Consider the following 9919-nt stretch of genomic DNA (forward strand, 5'->3'; position numbering starts at 1 on the left):
ATTTTTTATTATGGAAAAATTGTGAATTCAAAATCTATGATGCAATCAATCACCAATCATAAGCAAAACAACTTACAGCTCCATATAGTTCCAAAAGAAAACGTGAATCACGAATCTAATCACATAAAGATTCCAAGTTTTTTTTTTCCTTATGCCCGCGTATCCATGTCAGTCAATTCTTTGTTCAGGAAAAAGACTTCCCTCACGTGACTGATTACTACCGAAAGATACCGGTCTTTTTGTCGCATCACATAAGATGCGGAATCGGATCAATTGCAAACTGGCAATTGCCAGTTTGCAGCACAAACCGCTCGCGTTATTTCTCAAATGGAGACAAAAGTTAGAGGAAAGATGATGCACTACTTTAAAGTAGAATCTTTGTTAAAATAATACTTAAAATAATTGTTTCTAATGATTCTTTTAGATCGGGCTTAAAGGGTTAAGTTCTTTATTTGATCTTTTATTTTTGGGGAAATGTTATTTATCATATTAAGGATATCATTAGGGGTGTAAAGGAAGGGTTTGAGGATGAGGATGGATCTGTACCAGGATATGGGCGGAGAAATGATTATGGTGTTAAGAACTTGAGGTTTTTTGGAAGGGTAATTAATGATAAGGTTATCTTTTCCTTTAATGTGCTTGACTTGGAAAGACCATTGTGAAAACCAATTTGACCATCTGAGTAACTAAGAATGTGAGAGCATTTTTTTTTTTTTTTTTTTTAAATTTGAGCATTTTGGGAAAGGAGGACATATCCATTTCTACTAGAAAATTATGCCTAAGAAGATGAAACTAAAATTTTTCAATCATATGTTTGACTGCAAGGATTTCTTTGAAAGTGGAGTGGTAGTGAAGTTCTGAAGGCTCGAATGCACCACTTTTATAACCACAAATACTTCTTTTGCAATTAACTTATTCAAAGAGAGCTGCCGCCTAGTATTCATCACTTGCATCTATTTGCAATATCCGTTTGCCTGGTCCTAGAATTTGTAAAGGGGAAAGTTTTTTTGCTAATTTTTTCAATTGTTGGATTGCTTCTATATGAATAGAATTTCATTCTGGAGGAGACTTCTTTAACAATTGGGCTAAACAATTCCTGTATTTGGAGATTTTTGGAATGAAGTTTGACATGTAATTAACAATTCCAAGAAACTGTTGTATATGTTTGGTACTTGTGAGCTTATCTGGAAATTCACCAAGAGAGACTGCTATGTGAGGCTGCAAAGTATACTTTCCATCTGAGATGTTTACTCCCAAGAAATCTATAGAAGACTGTCCTATGACCATTTTCTTTTCCGAAAGCATTATCCCTTGAGATTTCACTAAATTATAAAATTCAGTGGGCAACTTTTCATGGGATTCTTCATCTTTTGAGAACAAAAGGATATCGTCTACATAAATTAATGCATTGGTCAAGAGTGGCTGGAATAATATTACCATTGCCTTTTGAAATTGGGATGGAGTATTTTTGAGACCAAAAGGCATGACAGTCCATTGGTAATGGTGGTCTGGGATGCAAAACGTTGTCTTGTATCTCTCGTTTGGATGGATTCCTAATTGCCAAAATCTTGCTTTAAGACCAAACTTTGAGAATACTTTCGTATTTGAAAGATGCTGAAAGAGAGAACTCTTGTTTGGCAAAGGGAATTTATCATCTGCAAGAAAATTATTAAGATCCTGGTAATTGATTACCAATCTGAGTTTTCTTCGAACTTGTTCAGCATGTTTGTTGACATAGAAAGCTTCACATGCCCATGGAGAGACTGTAGGTTCAATGAGGCCTTCCGAAAGGAGGGTAGATAGTTTTTGCTTAGCCAAGGCTAAATGGTCTGGATTCATTCCTCTGTGATCGGCTTTTGTGGGGTTAATATCTTCATTCTTTTTAAAGGGAAGGTGTATGAAAAAGTTTGAGTTTTTATACAAAGGTTTTGGATTTTTTAGAAGGAATTCAGAGTGGCTGTTTGCACAACAGTCATTGATAATCTGGAGTCTCAAAAAGTCAAATGGGTCAACAGTGAATAGATGAGGTACTTGGGTCTAGGTGAGAAGGTGTTGTTTATGCAGAAGTCCTTTTGAAGACCATTTAAGGCTAGATATTTGATGAAGGAGATCAAATCCTATGAGAAGGTCTCTGCCTGTAAGAGGGGATCTAAGGACTTAGTGTTTGATGGAAAGGGTTGGAAAGATTTTGATGAAGATAGGCTTACTTTTCTTGGTGATCAGGAATGTTTCTCCATTTGCCTCTCAAAACATTTGATTATGAGGCAACCAGACTTCTGCAGGTAAAATTTTGGGATGAAGGATTGTTGCTGCTGCTCCTGTATCAAACAAGGTTATCACTGGAATGGGTCTGGAGTAAGTGTCAAGAAGGATATGTACTTGGGTTATGGGAGTAGGGTTGGTTAGGAGGGCTATAATAGCCATAGGCTGTGATGCATAGATGGTTTGGATTTTTGAGTCTGAATCATCATCTTTGTCTAAGTCTGAATCCTCTCCTGAAGTGGAATAAGCCATGACTACCAAAGCTTGGGGAGAGTAGTCATCATCCAATGAAAAAAGTGGTTCTACATCCAAGAAGGGAGTATCATTTGCATGGATTTGTGCTTGCTCAAGAAGCTTTGCTGCTTTCTCCCTTGTTAAGGAAGTTTTCCTCCTTCAATTATGCGTGTGAAAGGTAATTTGGAAATTTGGTTTAATGCTCTGCTCATAGCGTCATTTCCCAGGCCTTTGCAAGATGAGCTCTTATTTTTACACTCATGGTGGCTGTCCTTATCACCTGAGAAAGACTCATTAGGGAGAGTCCTTGACCTGGGCTTGTAACTGCCATCTCTATCATCGTCAGAAGAGAAGTTAGAATTGGAAGGAGTTCGTCTTCGCCGTTCACGGCGCAACCTCCTTTTCAAACGATCAATCTCCTGTTGCATGGTTTTGGTATACTCCTTATGAGAGACATGGCTCCCACTTCTAGACTGGCTCCTACTAGTATGGGTGGTATGCACATTAACTTCCCCGTTCCTTATTCGCTCAAGATTGAGAAAATGATATTGACGTTGGGACCCCATAGATTCCTCCCAATTCGGACCTGAACCTACTCTAATTGAACGTTAAACTCACTATAACACAAGAAAATTCCCCACAGATGGTGCTAATTGTGAGGACCCAATTTGGATCCCAAGCCCAAGAGTCAAAAGGATTTTTGGCTCAAAGAGCCCAATACAATGAATTTGTAGTCAGAAAACTAGACTCTAATGAATTAGACAACAATTATGGTGGGTCTAGATCACCTGAAAGCAAAGATAAACAGGTTATATCTAAAGAAAATTGTCCTCGACACAATCTGAGAAGATCGGTTTATATATATATATATTTCTCTTAAATTTGATTACAAGTCTAGTTTTTGTTTTTACAGTGTTTTTCTTTTAATTTTTCGATCCTCCTTCTTAGTGTATTATTTCTCTTTTATACTGTCCTCCTTCTTTCATCTCCACCTTCCACATGTAGACTAGGTTTCTGGCGTTGATTCATGTCCCATCAGCACCTTCCTGAAGTCTCTAGGAGTAACTGTAAGGCTGAAAATTACTGTTCAGGTATCACTTTTATATTAATGCGGCTAGAGAGTTAGCTACAGAGCATTCAATGCGGTGGTAGTAGCTTTCTCTTAGATATTTCATAGTTCCCCTTTATCTTGTGTTTCCATGATGTGTATCCTTATCAATAGAATCTCCCAGAATGTTACTCTGGATGGCAGACCACACCTTCTGACCTCTGCTTTGCTTAGCTGATGAGACATTCCTCCTTAGACCACCTTCCTGGACCTTCATGACCAGACCCCATGTCTTCATTCACTAATGCGGACTTCCATGACAGCATTTACCTGTCCTTGGATTGGGCCCCTGGCCCAACATATATATATATATATATATTACTGGGCCTATCATACCTACACTATTAGTCTATTACACTCTATATCAATGAATACCTGCAAAATTCCATAGATATTTTATGATGATTGTTTTATTATTATTATTATTATTATTATTATTATTATTATTTTTAATTTTTTTTTAGATGCAATGAAATTTCATGGTGTTCTTTTTATAATATGTGTGTGTGTGTATATATATACAATTTTTTTTTATATAAAAAAGTACCAACTCAACTTTTGATTAGACTATTTCATTTCATATCAATAAAATACCCTTAAAATCTCATAGATGCTGTATTATGATTGTTCATTATTTATCATCATGATAATATATCAATTGATATTTTGTATAAATAAAATTTGAACATCAAATTTTTTATTAGAAATAAAAAAATTTTACTAACTGAAATTGAGGTCGTGATTTTGTCGTTAGTGTAGCATTTAACAATGGACAGCTATAAATGTGACAACAAATCAATGTAGGGTCTTTCCTTGAGAAAAATATCATGTGCATACTGCATAGTGACCCAATCTAACGTTGTTGTAGCAAACACAATCAACAACTTGTTGCTCTTAGCAACTCTATCTCCTTGCTTGGACAAGTTGTCTTTAACCTGAGCCCACTTTCTTCCCAGCGGCTCTACGTCTCTTTTCTTTCAATCCTCCTTTTTCTCTTCCCTATCTTTCTACCTTTCAAGATAACCCATCTCCATCTAGCAATTTTGTCTCATCAGATTTAAATCCATTAAACTAATTCTCTACACTCATCTCCATCCATATAAACCCAACCGTGGAGCCCATTATTTACCCACTAGGTGGGGGCCATTCTGGTCCCATGGCAAAATCATCCAATAATAAAGAACTAGATGTCTCCATAGTGGAATCTCTAGATCTAGTAAGTGAAACAACCAATTTACCAAGTCCCAGTAATCCATAAAGCTAAAGGCCAATGATAAGGCAATTAGCATTATGTATAACTTGGGTCTAGTTGGTAAGATTCTGGTAGATAAAGTCATAAATAAGAATGTCGTCAAAGCTATTCTCTTGAAAGCATGGAATACGGCTAAAGGAGTTCAGATTGTGGACCTAAGTGACAATATATATCTCTTCAAGTTTGCTACTGAAGAAGACAGGAAAAGACTCATTGAGCTTGGGCCATGGAACATAGAGGGATTTCCTTTCATCCTTAAACAATGGGATCAGAAACTCCAGGTAAGAGATATTGATTTTTCTTTCATTCAATTGTGGGTTCAAGTTCATAATTTACCTATAGAATATATGTCAAAAGAAAATGCACAAAATATTGGAGCTCTTTGGGGAAAAGTTCTAGAGGTGGACTTCTCAGGTGATGGCTTGGTGTGTATGAGCCGATTTTTGAGGGTTAAGATAGAATTTGAAGTGAGCAAACCACTAAAAAGTGGTTTTTTTTTTCCTTGATAGAGATCCTCTGCCTTATATTTGGATCTAGCTAAAATATGAGAGAGTGGTGGATTTTTGTTTTAAATGTGGTGGGCTGGGACATGTTAAGTTCAATTGTAGTTCACAAGTGCAAAAGATGTTGAATGAACTCCAAGGGTTTGGACCTTGGATGAAAGCTGAAACCCAAGGAAAAAGAACCTCTAGGTGGGTAGAGTTCCTCTCGGAGATCTGTAATGAAGATGAGGATAGTAATAATCCAGAGCTAACAAGGTCTCCTCCTTCAGCAACGGCAGATGATGTGGAGCATGTAATGAACAGTGATGAAACAGGGAAGCACATCAATAGCCCTGATTCCTTAGGAACTTTGATAGTTCAACTCCCCATAAATTTTGAAAGTCTAGCAACCCTTGTCACCTCAAATCCAGTCCACCTAGAAAAACTCATCAACCTCCACAACCAAACCCAACCAGGTTCCCACGCCAAGTGCAAAGAAAATAATCCCATTAACACATACTTGATTCAAACTGCACTAAACTCCCTAATCCCAATGGACATTGACCAAACTGAAGCTCTAAATCCACTTGAAGTATTACCATACCATCCAAACAAAATAAACCATCCAACTTATAGTCAGCCAATCTCGAACCAGACACAAAATCCAAGAAATATTAAATCCGAATACACATCAAACCTTGACAATCCAAAATTGGACCCACCAATTCAACCATTAAATACCCATTGTCAGAATCATCTAGAAATTCCCAATACAGTCCCCTACCCCACCAAACCATCCCAACCAAAAACACAAAAACTGTCAAACCCATCTAATTTAGTTGGGCTTTCCAAAGCCCAATTAAAAGTGTTAGCTTGGATTGCATTTTTCAATGAAGCTGAGGAGTCAATGGATAATAAGCCCATAGGAATCAGAGAAGTTGAGGAGATAACTGAAGTAGATCCAGACCTAATAGCCCTCTCATAGAAGCCCACTGAGACCTACCAGCTAAGTATTAGTGGTAAAAGGAAAGGGGAAGTAATGGATGGCCCAACCTTTAATAAAACACTTAAACTCTTTAAAATTAGGTCAGTGGACATTGTGAAGGTTAATTGGGTTAACTCTGGAAGTAATAGTGAGTAGTTACGGAGGTAAAAAACTCTAGTAGAACCCGAAAGGGATATGGGAAAGCAGAAACAAGAGAGAAGAAAAAAATTGAAAGTAAAAGCAAGAGAAATCAGAGGGTCAATAAGGGCCAGATTATCTAGTATAGATGAAGAAGTCGAAGCTAGTATAGGTAATTCCCCAAAATCCAAAATGGTTAAGGAGGCGAGCCTTACCATGCCCCCAACCCAGCCATGATTGTTCTGAGTTGGAATTGTTGAGGTTTGGCTCGAACCTCGGCAAAAAGAGTTCTTCGAGCCACAATAAAGGACTCTTGTTCGGATGTGATTTTTTTGTCTGAAACTAAGATTCCATTTAGTAGAATTTCTAAGCTGCTTGCTAATAGGCTTAAGAGGGTTCTTCATAAAATAGTCTCTCCTTGGCAAACTGCTTTTGTACCAGAAAGGATTATTCAGGAAAATACTTTCATTGCTTAAGAGATCATTTATGAAACAAGGAAGAAGAAAGGAAAAAGTCCTAGGATGGGGCTCGAGATAGATATGGAGAAGGCCTATGATAGGCTTGAATGGGTATTTCTTCACAAAGTCATGAAGCGTTTTGGGTTTCTAGAGGTATGGATTCAATGGGTGCTTCAATGCATTACAACACCCTCTTTCTCTATTCTCATCAATGGAGCTCCCTATGGGTTCTTCAAATTTGAAAGAGGCCTCGGGCAATGGGACCTTCTATCCCCTTTCTTATTTGTTTTAGTAGGGAAAGTCTTATCTAGAATGATTGGAAGGGCAGGTCTTAATGACAGGATCAAGGGGGTCAAATTATCTTGAGATAGTGAACCAATTACTCATTTACAATTTGCTAATGATCTATTTATATTTGCCTATGCAAGGGAGATTGATGTAGATGGCATCATGGAGTGTATTAATTCATTCTCAGCATGGTCGGGACAAAAGGTAAACTTGTCAAAGTCTGTTATCATGTTTAGCAAAAATGTTTCACCTTTGCTCAAAAGTCGACTGGCAAATATGTTAGGTATAAATGCTTCAAACAGGAGGGAAAAATATCTTAGGCTTCCTTTAGTCTTGGGCAAGGAGAAAAGGATGGCGCTTCAGGAGGTTATTGATAAGGTTAATAGCCATCTTCAAGGATGGAAAATGAAAGTGTTATCTCAAGCAGCGAGAGGGGCTTTTATCAAGTCAATATCTTCATCCATTCCTTCTTATCACATGTCTTCCCTTCTTTTGCCAAAGTATATCTGTAAGAAGCTTGACAGTATCAATAGAAATTTCTGGTGGGGAATAGATGAAAAGAAACATGGGTTGTTTTTAAGAAGTTGGGACTCAATGTGCCTTCCTAATTAGTTTAGCGGTATTGGTATCAGGAAAACAGAGGATTTAAATAAAGCTTTAGTAGCTAAATTATCTTGGGAGGTGGCAAGTAATTCTGGGAAAAAATGGGTTCAACTCTTTCATAAGAAATATGTGAAGCATAGAAATTTTATGAAGATGTAGTGCCCAAAATCTGCTTCTTGGGCAGCTATGAGTATATTCAAATGTAGAGATGTTCTTAGCAATGGGCTTTGCCATAAGATTGGGAATGGATGGGGTACATGTATATGGGAAGGCCCATGGGTTCCTGAAATCCCAAGATTTATTCCCAACAGCCCTAATGACATAAGTAGCAATGATGTTTGTCTGGCTAGTCTTATTGACCATGACTTAAGACAATGGGATCGTGGTAAGCTATTCAATTTATTTGATATAGAGATAGCAATGAAAATCCTTAAGATCAATCTTCCACATCCCCAACAAAACGACTAGATTTTTTGGTGTTTATCAAAATTAGGCTCTTTCTCAGTCAAGTCAGCTTATATGTCAATCATCCAACCCTAGTTAACTGGCCCAAATCCTCTTAGTTTTAAAGAATGGAAAGGTCTATGGAAACTTAAGGTCCATGCCAGATTCAAAAATCTCCTATGGAAGATTGCTTGGAGGATGCTCCCTGTAGGTGAGGAGCTGGAAAAAAGATTTCATATCCCATCCACTGAGTGCTTCTTATGCAAGAATGCGGTTGAGACAATTGAACATATTTTCCTCCAATGTCTGGGGACCTCTTAGGTATGGCTTATGGCTCCATGGCCTTTAAGTATGTCTAATTTATCACATATTGATATTATAGAGTGGGTAAAATGCATCATTGACCCCAAAGTGAAATTGGGAATAAGGGAAGAGGAATCCCATCATTTCCAATTATATGCCTCAATTGTGTGTGACAGGATTTGGATGTAGAGGACTAAGGCGAGATTGGGCGAAGATATTGGTTCAGTGGTAGATCTAGCAAGGAAAATTCAGAGTTCTTTCAACGAACAAAAAACAGCTTCGGAAGAAGATCGTGGGGAAAAACTAGAATTGAATGAGTCTAGTTGGACCCCTCCTCCAGCTGGTTGGGTGAAATTAAATTTTGATGTTGCCATAAGAGAGAATAAAACATCAGTTGCAATGGTGGGTAGAGACAATCATGGCAGAGTTGTTTTGGCTTGGACTGACATTTTGGACCCGAGAAGCCCTCTGTGGGGTGAAGCTAAAGCGGCCTACGCAGCAGTAAATCAAGCAGTTGAAGTTGGGCTCAATAGAGTGATAATAGAAAGTGATGCTTGGAATGTTATTGCTCCTCTTAAAGACAAAAAGTCATCCTCTGAATGGACTATTGATGTAAATATTGTAGAATATTTTAGCTATGTGTAATTTGTTTGATGATGTTTCTTTTTCTTTTGTGAAAAGAGAGGGTAATTCCTCAGCTCATTTGTTAGCCCTTTGGGCTGCTTTTTGTAACCACTCTAGGCCTGTCTCCATCTCTAATCCATCCTTGTTAGTGGCTCAAGTTTTGGAAAGAGATGGACAAAGGCCCATGAGTTCCTTCTTGTACCAGTTGGATTTTATTAAAAAATAACCATAAAACTCAAAGAATATTATTAGTTAAGCAAGATTTGAAACAAATTTCATTTCTAGCAAATTGAGTCAAGAAGACTCGATTTTGCTCTGAGAAAATTGAGTGTGAGACACTCGATTTCCAAGTGAGTATGGAAATCAAGTTTAAAACACTCGATTCCCAAGTGTATATTCACTGGGCAAAATCGAGTGCAGGGAACTCGAATTGTTAGAAATCAAATATGTTTCAAACCTTGCCTAACTAATAATATACTTTGAGTTTTATAGTTATTTTTTAATAAAATCCGAACCAGTTGTGGCTTCCTTTTATGAAATATAGATGTTTATTCAACGGAAAAAAAAAAAAAAAAAAAATCTAACGCTGTTGTCAGATCAAAGAAAGAGTTGATTTGGTGGCCTGCTTTTTCTAATAGCCACATACTTTTTTTTTTTTGAAAAGTAGTAGCCACATACTTAGAACAAATAAAACTAAAAGATCACATTATTGGTATTGGTATTGGCATACAAAAAGTT

Source organism: Quercus suber, unplaced genomic scaffold, assembly GCF_002906115.3.
Source record: "Quercus suber isolate HL8 unplaced genomic scaffold, Cork oak 2.0 scaffold_328, whole genome shotgun sequence".
In the NCBI taxonomy this organism is placed as follows: domain Eukaryota; kingdom Viridiplantae; phylum Streptophyta; class Magnoliopsida; order Fagales; family Fagaceae; genus Quercus; species Quercus suber.